This window comes from Lissotriton vulgaris, chromosome 1_2 (genome assembly GCF_964263255.1).
Source record: "Lissotriton vulgaris chromosome 1_2, aLisVul1.2, whole genome shotgun sequence".
Lineage (NCBI taxonomy): Eukaryota > Metazoa > Chordata > Amphibia > Caudata > Salamandridae > Lissotriton > Lissotriton vulgaris.
In genome coordinates, this window is record NC_141686.1 from 304,270,842 (window position 1) to 304,286,204 (window position 15,363).

A 15,363-nucleotide genomic window follows, 5' to 3' on the forward strand; every position below is an offset into this window, starting at 1 on the left:
TTTCTTTGTGCAATGGTTTGTCCTGGTCTGAAGAATTGAAGAAGCTGATGTGGTCTTATAGGGTAACACCACATTCCATGACTGGAGTGTCACCTTTCATTTCTCTTAAAGGAAGGGAACCAGGTTTGAAAGAAGTACCAGGGTGGTTGAAAGACAGGGAATGTGTATGGGTGAATCGTGATGAGGTTGGAGATCAAGTGCTTAACAAACAAATCATTGCTGCCAAACATTATGATCACTTAAAAGGTGTCAAATTTCCTAACATAAAATCTGGTGATTGGGTTGTAGTGAGACGTGGAGGTTTTATTGTCAAGGGTGTTAGCAAGTTCTCTAAACCTGTTCAGGTGAAGGAAGTGAAGAAGAATGTGGTGATTCTGTGTGATGGGACTACTTGGCGTTTGGGAAATGTATCTAAGTGTTTTTCTCCTTGTAGTTAAATTGATTTTCACTCATCTTTCTGTTCTGTATAATAGTTTCCTTCAGGTTTTTGTTGTGGGATATATAAGGGGGAAGGTGTGTAGAGATGACTAATGTGGAATGTTAATGGTTGCCTAGCAGCTTAGAATGTTATCTCTTGAGAGATGAAACTGAGCTGTGAAGCAGGCTGTGGATGAGCTGGAGGTTCCTGTACCTACTCTTCAATAAACACTACAATTTTAATATTTTCTTGGACTCATCTTTACATATTTGTTGCTGTCGCTAGCTGATGAAAAAACTAAAGTGACAACTTCTTCATCCTTAATTTGTCTTTCTTTGTTCCTTAAGATGTCATCTGTGTCAACCTCTTCCGAGAATGCAGATGCGTTAGGGATTTCCTTGTGTTTCTTAATAGCATTGGTGTCTGCACACTTCTTTGTCAATTCTGTGAATATGACAGCTGCTTCATAGACAGACGATATCTTTGTTAAGTCATTAGTGTTAAGTGTGTCTGAAACTACAGTGCCCTTCTCTGTTTTACTTTCCTCAGACACTACAGAGTTTTGTGTGTTGTTCTTCTGAGCGACAATTATTCCAGAGGTTTCAGGTTCACTTGTTTTGTCCTGCAGTGAGTTAACAGCTTCAGAGACTTCATGTTTATTTGCTATGTCCTGCTGTGCGTCAACTGCTTCAGAGACGTCAGCCTCATTTGTTATGTTTGACTATATCCTGGACCTGCCCGGCCGCGCCCAAAATGGCGCCGGTATAAATGGGACTCGTAACTCCTTGTTGTGTACTGGTTGCCCAACCTTGATATCACGAGATACGTATGCAGTTTTGAAGCACATGGCAGGAATGCCCCCAACTCCTACGGACAAACGCATCCTTATGGTGCAGAGCTTTACAACGTAACGCATCTCCCAGATGTGTCACTTTGTAACTACCCCGCACTATGACACATCTTTTGCGCCCCAGCTCTATTCTAAAAGTGACACAACAGCGGCGTAAATGAGGCACAAGGCGCTAGTAGATATGCCCCTAAATTTAACAATTTAAACTAGAAATAGTTACATAAATCTGGAGTATCTGTCTTCAATCCATCACAGCATGTCAAAGTGATAAATTTGGAGCCTTCTGGTCCACAGACAATCACATATCTTCACGGTGATTCTGTAATGGAACGCTCCTCCACATTGTGTATGATGCCCTCCAAGCGCTAGACCTAGGCAAAACCTGTCTCATACTCATTCTTGATCTCTCCTCCTCCTTTCATACGGTGTTCCACGTAAATAATGTTTGTAATTCTTTAAAGATATTACTCATATTATGAACCACAAATAGCGTACAAGAAGACCAATCACAATTACACAAGTGCGTGGTCTCATCAGGGCACAGGCTGCTACTTTAGTTCGGACTGGACTGTTCCCATGAGGCACAGGGTCAGAGCTGATTTGCATATAGCCAGTGTCTAACCCAGGGTGGTGTGGAGTGCAAAAAAACGATGGATTTAGGCCCAGATCCTTGTACTGGGGTGAATGTATGACATTGTTCTACATTCTGTCCATCAACTGTGTTTTTTGCAATTTTCACCCCGAGTGTGCTGGGTATACTCAGACGTGAGTCCCAGGCTCTCCACATCACTGGAGTCAAGCTATCCAGGCTGAAGAAAGCTGATATCCAGAAACCGGTCCTTGGATGCTTGATTCCGGTCTGGGAAAGACATGGCTTGGTAGTTCGTACTAGACTGTTCCCATGAGGCACAGGGTCAGAGCTGATTTGCATATAGCCAGTGTCTAACCCAGGGTGGTGTGGAGTGCAAAAAAACGATGGATTTAGGCCCAGATCCTTGTACTGGGGTGAATGTATGACATTGATCTACATTCTGTCCATCAACTGTGTTTTTTGCAATTTTTACCCCGAGTGTGCTGGGTATACTCAGACGTGAGTCCCAGGCTCTCCACACCACTGGAGTCAAGCTATCCAGGCTGAAGAAGGCTGATAGCCAGAAACCGGTCCTTGGATGCTTGATTCCGGTCTGGGAAAGACATGGCTTGGTAGTTCGGACTGGACTGTTCCCATGAGGCACAGGGTCAGAGCTGATTTGCATATAGCCAGTGTCTAACCCAGGGTGGTGTGGAGTGCAAAAAAACGATGGATTTAGGCCCAGATCCTTGTACTGGGGTGAATGTATGACATTGTTCTACATTCTGTCCATCAACTGTGTTTTTTGCAATTTCCTACAACTTGACTCGCTACAGTGTAATCAAAGCAGGACATTCAAACAATTGTTTAGAGCTTTTCCATTGCACAAATCGTTCCACATTAACAAAAGGAAATTCATGTGTATCCTGTACATCGCAACATAAGGCCTCAGCATAAGTGTGTAAACCTGCACTACCCCCCATTCCCCCATCCCATGTCAACGGCGTGTCAATCAAGTGTACTCAGTGCAACAATTCGTTACCATGAAATAACTGAACATTGTCATGATACCAGTCCTGCAGCCATACGTAATTTAGAGACTATATCAGAACTGGGTGGAAAGTTTTTACATGTCTTTCAACATTACTGTTGGAAGACCGTTACACTACAATCCATCATTCCCCACAGGTGCACTCATCTCATAATCAGTGTCCATCACATCCATTCTCAGTTCTGCAACCCAAATTTAACATGCCCACGGTGCATCTAGTGCCTTTTCATTGTGTGATATTTTGGCCTGCTGCATCAAAATCACACTCTCACTCCTCGCCCATGTAAGCACAGCAGCCCTCCGTCTGATGACACTGGGCCCCACCGGGATCTGCTGAAGGAACGTAATTGATCTGTTGGCCAACACCAACCCCTAGTCCAGGAACTTGCTTGTCACTTTTGTTCTGCTAGTGTGGGGAAACAAATGTAAGAGACAGGTTCCTCTATCCGGATCTGTTGTTCTGTAATATGCTTTTATACTCCCAATAAGTGAACAACTACATACAATTCCACAGCATGTGCAGAAGGCACACATCCCTCAACCTGCAGCGGGGACAGTGCACAGTATGTACCCAAAAGTATTGACAAATCTTTTCTGGGGTAAAGAAAGCCCTATGCAGGACAAATAAATGAACCAATTTAATTCTAGCATTCCTATTGGCCTTCCATGACCTCCTAACTATTTGCATTCAGGCCAAGTCCGGTACTTCCTGTTCCATATATGCTTCCCAGTGTGATATTAGTCTCTGCATTGGTGTCAGCCCCTCCTCAATCATTGGTCTATATGAACAGGTTACTGCCTTGATCGTACACACCCCAATCCTTACATATTGCCAGGCAGCATTCACTGGTGGTTCAAACAGGCCCGTCCCACCGTCACTCTGAATGGCAGTGACCAAGGGCGTATGGATTAAGTAATGACCCCGTGACAGTCCAAATGTCTCCTGCACTTTGTCCTCAGACAAGAGAACTCCCTTGCTATTCAGGTCCACCACTCCCTACAGGCCAAGCTCCACCCATGTTACAAGGGCCGACCAATCTCCCCCATGTGGAAGTGTGGTACACATGCCCAGTGGTACCTCTGGGGCATAAGGGCATTGCACTCCTATCTTGCTATGGTACCTTTTACAACAAAGTCTCAGAGTTCATTCCTCCTCAGTCAATGAATCCATCCTTATCTTGTGTTCAAAGATCACAAAGGATAAGACGTGCCGTGCCACCTCTGGTGCAAATTGGCATTCAGGTTCCATTGAATCCTGCGCCACTGCCTGGGTGAGGCCCTGGAACGGCGCTGCCAATTAGTACAATTCTAAATCTGGGACAGCAATTCCCCTCTCTGCCCTGTGACACATTCGGGTCTCCAACACCAACCTTCTACGTCCAGTTTCCCAAAGAAAAACGGTCAACATAGAACAGAGTTCTATGCACACCAGCAATGTACGGAACAAGTAAAACAGACAGGGAAGTGCCACGATCATCAGCAACGCCGCTCAGCCCACCATCGACAGTGGCAACATTCACCAGAATTGCATGCTACTCCAAAGCACTCTCGTAACTCTTACAATATTTACATCAATTAGGTCTTCCTGGGTATGGTAAACATTTATTTTTATTTTGCGTGTTTATAGAGCGCTAGAATAGACTCCCAGGGGAGTATCTCCGCGCTTTATGACTGCCGAACCTACAGGAGAACAAGTTACATGACTGCAATCCAATTCTGAGACTTGTAAAGTTAGACCTGGAACAGAAACGTCTTCAGCTTTTTCCTGAAGGCCAGATGATTTTCAAGCTGCCTAAGCTGGAGGGAGAGGCCATTCCAAATCTTCGGTCCCCTTACCGACAGAGCCTTACCCCCTTGCCTTGCCCGCTTGATCCTAGGAATCATAAGAAGCAATTGATCACTGGACCGTAGAGCACGGGAAGGGACATACGGCACAAACTTGTCTGCGAGATAAGAGGGACCCAAACCATGAAGACCTTTATGTACCGTACAACAGATCTTAAAGGTGACTCTCTGCCGGATGGAGAGCCAATGAAGCCTGGCAAGAAGAGGTTTTGATGGTGTTCTGGGAGGAGCATTTACCACCAGCCTAGCTGCCGTGTTCTGCACAACCTGCAACCTGTCCAGATCCTCCTCATTAGCTGACAACAAGAGGCCATTACAATAGTCGAGACGACTGATAACCAGCGCCTGGACCAGGGTCTTTCTAATAGTGTCTGGAAGCAGTGGAAAAACTCTGCGTAGTAGTCCTATAGTTCGAAAACAGGACCCCACAATGTTGGTAACATGCTGCTTCAGGCTGAGTTCTTGTTCCCGACGGACCCCTAGGTTCTTGACTATCTGCTTAGGCTCAGGGACTGGGCCTAGGTCTAGAGGCCACCAGTCAGGAGCCCAGCAGATTTTAGCCTCACCAAAGAGCATAACCTCTGTCTTTGAGACGTTGCACTGCAACTTGTTCAAAGACATCCATTGGGAAACTGCTCTCATCCCCTCAGAGAAAGAATGTAATACCTCTGGAGTTAGATGGTCAAAGGGAAAGAGCAGCTGAGTGTCGTCAGCATAAGATACTGGGCAAAAGCCAAAGGCTCTCAGGATATTCGCCAGGGGGGCCACATAGATGTTGAATAATGTAGGGCTCAAACAAGAGCCCTGTGGCACCCCCTTAGTAATCCTGGTCTCCTTGGATCGAAAGTCTCCCATGGTGACACATTGGGTTCGATCCAGAAGAAAGCTCTTTAGCCAAGCCAGTGCCATGCCCCCTAGTCCAGTCTCAGTCAGGTGCTCAACCAAAATTTCATGTGAGATGGTATCAAAAGCTGCCGATAGATCTAGCAGCACCAGGACAGCTGATGTTCCTTTGTCCTGGAGCATGCGTAGATCATCAACATGTGTCCCCAAGTAAGAGAGATGCCTCCAAACCTGTGGAGGAGAGCACACACCCCCTCCAATGCCTCCCCATCGTCCTCTGGAAAGAACAAAAGGTCATCTGCATATAGTGATACGAAGTGCGTCTGATCACGGAGCCTCAGGCCACAAACCACCCTACACAATTGAGCACAAGTTGCTCTTGGTTCTACAGCCAGAGCAAATAACAGAGGGGAGAGCAGGCAACCCTCTCGCCCTACTATTATTCACACTTTTACTGTAGGGATGCCTGACAAATACAAAATTACAGTCCAGTGGACACTTCCCTCTCCCAGCCCAAATGCCCTCCTAACAGCAAACAAGTAGGCCCACTCCGAGCAATTAAATGACTTAGCTATATCCACTAAAGGACCTCCGCACAATAGTCCACCACATGGTCTGTGCTCAACATTTATATCAACTTCCGTAGACTACCGGCCATATTGCTGGTAGGGATGAAACCAGCCTGATCAGGGTGTACCAAGTGTAACGTGTGCGGGAATACTCGGGCGGACAGGATAAGAATTGTAATTTGATCATCCATGGTAAGCAGGGATAGGGGACGGTACCCAGAAGAGTCAGTTTGGGCTTTCCCCACTTTGAGCAAAGGGATAATAATAGCTTCCCTAGTCGTACACAGCAGCATCCCCAGTTGGCCAGCCTCCCTAAACATCAATAGCATTCTAGGTGCAAGGATGTTGACATTAGCCAAGTAAAAATTGATGGGGAGACCATCAGCCCCCAGGGATTTTGTTCAGGGCCAGTTCTTTGACAGCGCACCGGACTTTCGCAAGCATTATATCCCAGCCAAGAGAGTACGCCTGCTCCTCGTCCATGGTCTTCCAAGAAAGCCTGTGCCTCCGCTTCCCAAACCTGTAACTGACCACTATATGAATCAGCGGCCACTATATGAATCCCAATGAGATGTAAATGTAAATGTAAAAGTATAGGCATTTATATAGCGCAATACTTACCCGTAGGGTTCCAAGGCGCTTCGACCGCTGCGAAACCCTTCCTGGCTTCCCTGAGAGATGGTCCCTTATTGGGTATCTCCAGGGTGAGACCAGGCATCCCCGGCGGTCTGGTGGGGCCGTTAGTGAAGATGAGGCAAGCTAATGCCCAGAGTTGCCGAGTGTGATCGCTGATCAGAGTGGGCACCGAGGCGAGAGAATTATCGAGTCCGCTGACCCTGGTCCAGAAACCTGCCGCGCCGGGAATCGAACCCTGGTCCCGGGCCGTCCTCTGCTCTCGGGTCTGCCGCCTCTAACCAGTGAGCCACACTACTTCACTACTACACTACTTCACTACTTCAGATGAGACAGTGTGTACACATACCTATCTGCTTTGCGTTTCATATGCTTACATTTATATCCCACATGGAGATGGGATCCTTAACAACTTGTACCTCCTGTGTATTCTGGTTTATTTTGCCCACATATACCTTGGACTTAAGACTGTGTGCTCTTCCATTACGTTGTATCCATGCCTCACCCAATGTGATCTCTCCCATCCTCACAACTTGCATTCCTCCCCCTCAAGGATGCATGGCGCTCTGATACCCTCACGGGTATGTTTGGCACTCTAAAAACCTAAGACAAGATAGTACAACAGAAACCAGCCTGGGATACCAAGCCCCCGCATGAGCAGACAAGCACATCTGTCATTCTTGACAGTATGTATGTGGCCAGCTGCTGGTGTCTCACTTAATGGCAGTCATTCCACTTGTGCACAACCTAGCAGCCCGTGGTCATGTGAGTTTTGTTGCATATGGTAGATGACAATTTAGAAGTGTGTCATCACACAAGTGTTGGCCATCTTTTCATGAAACATTCCATTCACTCTTTTGAATGTACGACTTATGTCATGCTGATGTCCATCATGTACTGCTTGCCTTACACATGTCTCCCTCTTTTCATACAGTTAACATGAATGCGGAGGATGAGCGAGGTTTCCGCATACGAAAAGCAAGATATGGACATATCCTGGCAGTGGCCAAGGGCTTTCGGTGGACCTCTCGACAATATCAAAAGAAGTTGGCCAAAATGTGGGTAATGAAATCATCTACAAAGCCAAGTACAACTGATGGAGAACATGATAAGATTGCCACAAGTCATGCAGGTGGAGCTGCTGGTCCACAACCCTCCACATCAGGTGTAAGCAATGCAGCAACTGTTGATCACAGTTTAATTGTAGGGATGGAAAAGAAGATAGACATTTTGGAGGCCAAAATAACTTCTTTGGACCAGAAACTGGACAAGGTTCAGCAAACCTTGGAACACATTATTTCCATGATTTGCGGGTCTGGACATTATATTTTTTTGTGACTTCAGTATTATTTCATTGTTCCATTTTGTATTATATATTGTTATAGATAGTTAGTTTAGTCAGTTAGTTAGGTTTTCTTTTTCTATATCTTTATACTCCTTTGTTTATTATTGGCGTTTAAATTTACATTTCGGGTGGGTGGGTTTTCTTATATGTGTCATATGTGTTTAGTTGTTCATAAAAATAAAAAATAAAAAATATATATATTTGTTTTTTCATTAATTAGTATGTAGTTAATGTTTAGGATAAGTATGTGTATGTCTATTGTACATTTATGTGTTAAGGGGGGTGGGGGCTGATGTTTAGTTGTCCTGCGTGAACATAGTTTATTTTAGGATAAGTAAGTTAAGTTAGTTAGGTTAAGATTAGTAAGGTTAGGTTAAGATTAGTTAGTCTAGATAGTTTTAGATAGTTTTATATTTTTGGAATATTTGTTTTAAATGTACATATTTAACAAAGTGTGTGTGGAAAGTACATGTTATAAAAATGTATACTTACATACTTTGTAATATCATCTTTTATGTAGAGCATTTATTATGTTGTAAGTGTGAGTAAGTGGACACATTGAATGGAGACAGTTTCATGTTGGAGAACATGTCATTATTACATTTCAGTATGTTGATGCTCCATCTGTGACTACATGTGATGGCAATCCCTCTGATGTCAAGTCCTGTCCAAGATGGCAGGCAGGTTTGTGCATCCCTTTGAACTTCAAGCAAGTGGCCTCAAACCATGTTTTTCGGGTCTCTCCCCTCCTTACCGGAAACAGACTCTACCGCTTTGCCAGTGTTGACAATCTCCCCCGGAACACATCCGGTGCCTCAGAGCGGATTTCCCAGGAATGTTCTCACCGCTATCAATCACCAGGGCAGCAAGTTCATTGGGCCAGGGAATATGGGGGTATCACTTAGCTCTGCACTTCAAATTTGAGGGGAGATTGTGAGCTCATGTATGCCACCTCGTCCCACCGCTCCGCCAAGGGGAGAGAGGAATGTCCAGCAGTTAGCCTCTAGTTATTCAGTATTGTGCAGTGGGGTGGAGCTCAGCTACATTGCAACTAACGGGCCCCTTCCAGGGCATACTCTGCATCCCTCAAATACATCCAGAGATCATCAGCATACAGTGATATTATATGCATGGTGACAACGGTTCTATGGCAATAGCAAATAACAGCGGGGTCAAGGGACAACCCTGCCGAGGACCCCGCCCCACTGGATATGACAAAGAGACCACCGCCCGACCCCAGCCCTTGTGCTTGCCTATGAATACAACATCTCTTTCCATCTCAGATGACCCTCCCTAAGTCCAAAGGCCCTCATAATAAAGAACAGATAAGGCCACTCAAGGCTTCTGCAACATCCACTGAGAGGATCACCGCCATCCTCTCCTCATCGTACGTCTCTCCCAGAATTCGTAACAAGCGCGTACATTGCCAGCAGTATTACGGGTGGAAAGAAATCAGGTCTGATCTGGATGAATCTAATGCCCAATATGCAAGAGGACTCAAGTGGGCAATATACGGCTCAATAATTAGAAATCCGTCATGAGCATGGACAAAGTGCAATATAGTGAGGGGTCCTCAGGGGCCATTCCCAGCTTTAGTAGGGGGACGATCACCGCCTCTCTAGCAGAGGCTTGCAATACTAAAAAATCCCTGGCCTAACAATAGATCAACAGCAGTCCAGGGGCTAGGACATCAATCAAGGTCAAATTTACTGGATGAGCAAACCGTCCATACACGGCGTCTTGTTAAGCGCCATTTGCTTGATAGGACACCTAATGTCATATGGCGTGATATCCTGCCCAAGGGAGTCAGCTTGTTCCGCATCTATGCTCGGCAACTGTAGGTCCCCTGGAAAATCCCGCATGTCGGTCTCATCAGCCTGCAGTCTACTACAATACAACTCTGCATAATAGTCGCGAAATTGGCCATTAATCAGATGTTGGGTGTACTCCGCAGTTGGGGTCAGCAGTCCTCCAATGTTCCCTACAGTCCACTCAGCTTCAGGCACAATTCCCAGGGCCTTCCTGTGCCAACTACACCATTGCGACCATTTTGACCAGCAGCCTGTCCCATACACAGGACCTTCCCTGGGGCTCCCAATCACCGTGGAGGCGCCGCTCAGCTCGAGTTTGGCCGGGGCAGCTCTCAACACCCCTCCGCTCACACAGGATCATGCATGGCCGACCAGAGGAGTCCACAAAACCAGAAAATTACATGGTTGGTGCAGAGCTGCAGGCTCACACCTCCTCCTCCATCGGTTCCGATAACACACCACCAAGCGTGTACTTTGTCACGTTAGGTTATGTGTATACTCTTACTGAGCACAGCAGCACCAGCAATGCCATGTACCAGCACTGATTGGACACAGACCAGGAGGCATGTCACAGAATGAGTCCATTCATTGTGAAAAAAAGGTGGATCTTGTATGCCTTTCCAAAATTTTCAACAAAGTGTATCAATGATACATTTGTGTGTCTCAAATGTGTTTGATAGTTTGGCTGGTAGTGTGCTGAAGGAACGGACACGAGCTGACCACATCCTTACCCGTTTGAAAATGTTCAGCTGATGACCTATTCAGCAAAGTTGGCATGTGGTCGTGTATTGCGAAAGCATGTTGGTCATGATAGCAGTTGAGGAGGAATTGAACACCTTAACATTAGACATAGAAATTGGCACTTTGCACACCTGGCCACCAGTAACCACTAAAGCAGACACCTGGTACTGGTATTTGAGGGGGTTATGGGGAGAACAAGAGGACTTGTGTCAGCTGCGTAAGAGACCCTCTGGGTGCTCACGATCATAGACTTATTTGCACCCAGATGCAATAAGGTGCAATGATACAGTCTGAATAAAAGAGAGAACTTGAATACAACCTGACTGATGCATAGCTTAACAAAGAACAACAAACAGTTGTGTGAGGCCATGTAGTATCCCAAGACATATTCCTAGCATGTCCTTCAGTTGTGCATGGAAAAGGAGAGGCGAGTTTTGATAGAAATAAAATTAAATGAAATTTAATTTGTAAAGCGCATGGCTGCCCTAGAGCGTCCAAAGCTCTTTAACAACACATTTCTGTGTGGGGTCATTAACAAGAGATGGAGGCAACCAGCATTCAATCCACTGCTCAAAAAGTTTAAACACCAAAAACACCTTGGACTTACTAGCATTGACCTGGTGCAGTTGGCAGTCACCCACCCAGCACCAGCCGCAACATTGAATCCTGAGCTTATGTGCATCCTGCACCCAGTGATTTCAGAGTGCAGCTAACAACTGCGTGTGATAGTACTTTCTGCCATCACATCCTAGACATTGTAGCTAATGTTTTTCAATATGAATTAAATGGTGTTGTTGTGAGAGTTGCACCCTGTTACACAACCAGTTTATTATAGGGAAACATGGAGGTGGAAGAGTGTGTGCATTAAATGAAAGGTTGTGGCAGGTAAGAAACAGTTGGACCTGTCCAGTGCAATGTCCGCTATGCCTGCCTAGTCAAACTTTGGCAGTGTAATGTGTTTGATGGATGTGTCGAACACAGCACAGATATCGACTGGGACCACTGCCAACATACATCCCTCATCCAATGCTGCCCTTGTCAGTCCCGCATTTTCATTGCAATATTGTATTTGTGATTGTATCATTCCATGTGAGTTACTGTGTGTGTTGACACCTCTGAACCCAGGCAGTAGACAGATAGCAAGCTTTACAAAAAAGTCTTCATCCTGCTAATCCATCTGCATGGTACAGCACACTAGGGGTTACAGAGAGTGGCACATTGATCAAGTTTGCATACTACACATTTCAGTGTGTAAGAGGTTGTGCTTCAGTGTACAGCATGTTTGGTTTGGGTGAACAGCCAGTTGTGACACTTCTTGTGTGGTGATGGTGAACATTAATGTACAACTCTTATTCCATGTATCTGAAAGAAACACGTTAGTATTAGATTCCTTACCTTAGAATATCCCCAGGCGTCAGTCTGGATCCGGAAACTTTTGCGTAGCAGTACCCCTGCGCGTCGGTAGGCGTCGTCTGCCGTGATGACGTCGCTGGAGTATATAGATGCCGCCTCCGCGCGCTGACGTCAGTTCTTCTTTTTTCCGCGCCAGTAAGCGCAGATCCGAAGAGCAGTACTCCGGTCTTTTGACCAAGTTTTGTCAACTTTCTATATCTTTTTGGTGCCTGGTAGGATGCCCGGTTTCAAGAATTGTGACGGTAGTGACCGCACGATGTCGGTCACGGACCATCACCGACTCTGCCTCCGGTGCCTGGGCCCCGACCACGACGTGGACGCCTGCGTCGATTGCCGGGCTCTGACTAATAAGGCTAGACGGGAGCGGTCCCGCAAGCTACTCGAGCTCCGGGTGTCGGCCCCGCGTCGAGAGCGGTCCCGGTCCGGCCGGAGGTCCAGGGAGCGTTTGAGGGAGTGGTCGCGGAGCCGCGCCGTGCGCTCCGGAAGTCGTCACCATTCGTCGGGCTCTTCAGGTAAGAAACGCAAGAAGTCGGGGCGTCGTCATTGTACCCCCGACTCCCTCCGACGCTCGCGCGACACGGCCGGGGGTTCGGGTGACCCCGCGGCTCCGCGAGAGTCGCCGGCGCGGCCTGCTCCATACCCTCCGGTCCCTGGGCAAGGTGCGACGCCTGAGGAGATTGAGGCGTTCCTCATGGCCATGAGAGCGATCACTTCTCCGACGGGGCCTACGGCGCCTTCGGGCCCAGTGCTACAGTCTGGGGGCCCTGGCGGTTCGGGTGTCCCTGACTCGACGCCATCGGGTGCTCCGGCCCCGGTGCCGCCGACGGCTCCGACCCCGGCGCCGCAAGGGCCTTCGGGGTCGACGCCGGGTGGTCTGCCGGCCGCTTCGGCGACGATTCCATCGGGGTTGCCCCCGACGCCGTCCCCGCGCGGCGCCGGTTCTCCTGTGCCGGCTCCGGGCGTCGTCGTCCCCATACCCTCCCCGAATCCGGACGCGGAGTCGGACCGGCATCGCTCGACGCCGGGCTCGACGCAGATGGGGCCTGTGAACCCCGAGGAGCCGGTCTACATCGTTGACTCCGAATATGGAGATGATGAAGAGTACGGGGAAGGTTGGGAGGGGTCTGAGGACCCTCTGTCACGTAAGTGTCAGTATGACGTGGACTGGACAGGTGATTTGGGGGAGGCCAGTGGTCTGGACGACTCTCCTAACCCTGGCTTTGTCTCTCCTCCTTCCGTGGCATCGGAGGAGGGAGCTGCTTATCCAGTGGTGTTGATGAGGGCTGCCAAGGCCTTACACCTTGAGCTCCCCGTCGCGGCCGTGAGGCCTAACATCCTCACTGAGGTCTTCAAACCGCAGTCATGCCCACAGGAGCCACTGCTGCCGTTTAACGAAGCCTTGTCGGACGTTCTGTTGGGCACGTGGTCCAGGCCCTCTTCAGGTTCACCTGTTGATCGGAACGTGGCCAGACGCCACCGTCCGTGTCCGGACGACCCCAAGTTCCTGTCCACCCATCCCACCCCTGAGAGTCTGGTGATCCAGGCCTCAACTTCCCAGACCGCATTCCCGTTGGCCCCGCCCGACCGGGAATCTAAGAGGTATGACCAGTATGGCAAGAAGGTCTTCTCGTCCCTGAGTTTGGGACTGCGGTCTTGCAACACCGCTTGCTTCTGGGCCGCTACACCCACTCTGTGTGGGATACGGTCGCGGAACTGCTGCCAGAATGCCCCATGGAGGTGCGGGCGAAGCTCGGCAAGGCTGTGGCTGAGGGCCGAGATGCAGCAAAATATTCCATACGGTGTGGTCTTGATACGACCGACTCGCTGGGCAGAGCTATGTCCACGACGGTGGCGATTCGTCGCCACGCCTGGCTGAGATCCGCCAAACATGCCGTTTGATGGCTGTCGCCTGTTTGGTGACAAGGCGGACCACGCGCTGGAACGCTTCAAGGACTCCAGGGTCACGGCCAAGTCCTTGGGTCTCTCGACCCAGCGCCAGCAAACGGGTTCGTTTCGCTCCTTTCGTGGCCAAGGAAGGGGCGTCCCCACACGTGCTGCCAGCCACGCGCCGCAACAATCTTTTCAACGCGGTGGCGGCCGTGGAAACCGCCGTGGAGGCGGTCGGGGTCAACGGCGGGGTCAGGCCACACCTCCCCCCGCAGCATCTGCCACCAAATCCTCCTAGTCCGTGCTTTCAGGCCCATGTGACGCCAGTGGGTGGCAGGGTTCGCCATCACCACGCCCACTGGCGCACAATCACATCGGACAGGTGGGTGCTGCAACTCGTCCGAAGGGGCTACTCCTCCCCTTCGAGACCACTCCTCCAGCCATGCCACCGCAGAACCACCGTGTGTCGGGGGACCACTTGACACTTCTGTAGGAGGAAGTTACGACCCTCTTGGCCAAGGGGGCCATCGAGCGCGTTCCTGGGCCAGAAGTAGGGCGTGGTTGCTATTCCCACTACTTTCTGGTGCCCAAGAAGGACAAAGGGGACCTACGTCCTATCTTGGATCTACGGAACGCCAACGGCTTCCTCCGGAAGGAGAAGTTCAAGATGTTGACTTTAGCTCAGGTCTTGGCTGCTTTAGACCCGCAAGACTGGATGGTAGCGTTGGACTTGCAGGATGCGTATTTTCACATCCCCGTCCTGCCGGCCCACCGGCGTTACCTGCGGTTCACGGTAGGCCAGGAGCACTTTCAGTTTATCGTGCTCCCCTTGGGCCTTACCAGCGCCCCACGGGTGTTCACAAAGGTGTTGGCGGTGGTCGCAGCCCATCTGCGCAGGTTAGGGGTTTCAGTCTTCCCCTACCTAGACGACTGGTTGTTGAAGGCGGGCTCGCCCCAGACAGTCGTCCACCACCTTCAGATGACGGCAGACCTCTTGCACGACCTGGGGTTCTCCATCAATGTGCCGAAATCACCCCTGTGTCCCTCTCAAAAGCTCCTTTTCATCGGAGCGGTTCTGGACTCGGCGCAGTTTCGGGTTTATCCTCCGGAACGGCGGGTCCGGGATATACAGGCTTTGATTCCCCTCTTTCAGCCGCTATCCCGGGTTTCGGTCAGGTTGACGCTGCGGCTGCTGGGGCTGATGGCTTCCTGCATCCTTCTGGTGCATCACGCCCGGTGGCGGATGCGGGCTCTGCAGTGGGACCTGAAGTTTCAGTGGGCCCAGCATCAGGGCAACTTGTCCGACCACATCTTGATCTCGGAGGGCACTGCGAGACAACTGCAGTGGTGGCTTACGGACCGCGATTGGGTCAGAGGCAGATCCCT